Source organism: Ammospiza nelsoni, chromosome 14 (assembly GCF_027579445.1).
Source record: "Ammospiza nelsoni isolate bAmmNel1 chromosome 14, bAmmNel1.pri, whole genome shotgun sequence".
Taxonomy (NCBI): domain Eukaryota; kingdom Metazoa; phylum Chordata; class Aves; order Passeriformes; family Passerellidae; genus Ammospiza; species Ammospiza nelsoni.
This window is the reverse complement of record NC_080646.1, coordinates 8,520,827-8,521,442: the sequence shown is the minus strand read 5'-3', so window position 1 is coordinate 8,521,442 and position 616 is coordinate 8,520,827.

Here is a 616-nt window from a genome sequence, read left to right as displayed (position 1 = left end):
CACAGCGCACCACGCGCGGCCCCACCCGCTCCGCCCCGGCCCCCGGGACGCCCCGCGAGGCAGCGAGGGGCCCCCGCAGCGCCACCGCCCCCGGCCCGGCCCCGGCAGCGTCCGCAGGACGAGGAAAATGAGAAGGAAGAGCAGCACGAGGAGCAGGATGAGGAGGGTCGCAGGGAAAGGGGAAGGCAAGGTCGAGGCTCAGCCGCGCGCGGCCGCGGGCAGGGCCATGCCGGCTGCGGCGCGCAGGCAGGAGCGGGCAGCGGCCATGTCCCGGCTCCCCCTCCGCGCCGCCGCAGCGCTTCCGGGTTACGGGCTCGGAGCGGCGCCGCCGCAGGTGCCGGGGCGGGTGCGGGGCTGTGCCGGGCCGCGCCCGCAGCGGCGCCGCTTGGGCGGGGCGCCGGGAGGTGCGGGAAGTGCGGGAGCGGGTCCCGCAGCACCGGCCAGGATACAGGGGCCACCGCCGGGCCCTTTAAGGGACCCCCCCAAACCCCTCCGCCGGCCGCCCACCCTTGCGCGTGCGCGGCGGGCCGGGGGCGAGGGGCGGTGCGCGCGGGGGCCATTTGGCGTCCTCTGAGGGGTCCGTGAGGGGACTCCCGGCACAGGTCACCCTGAGGGC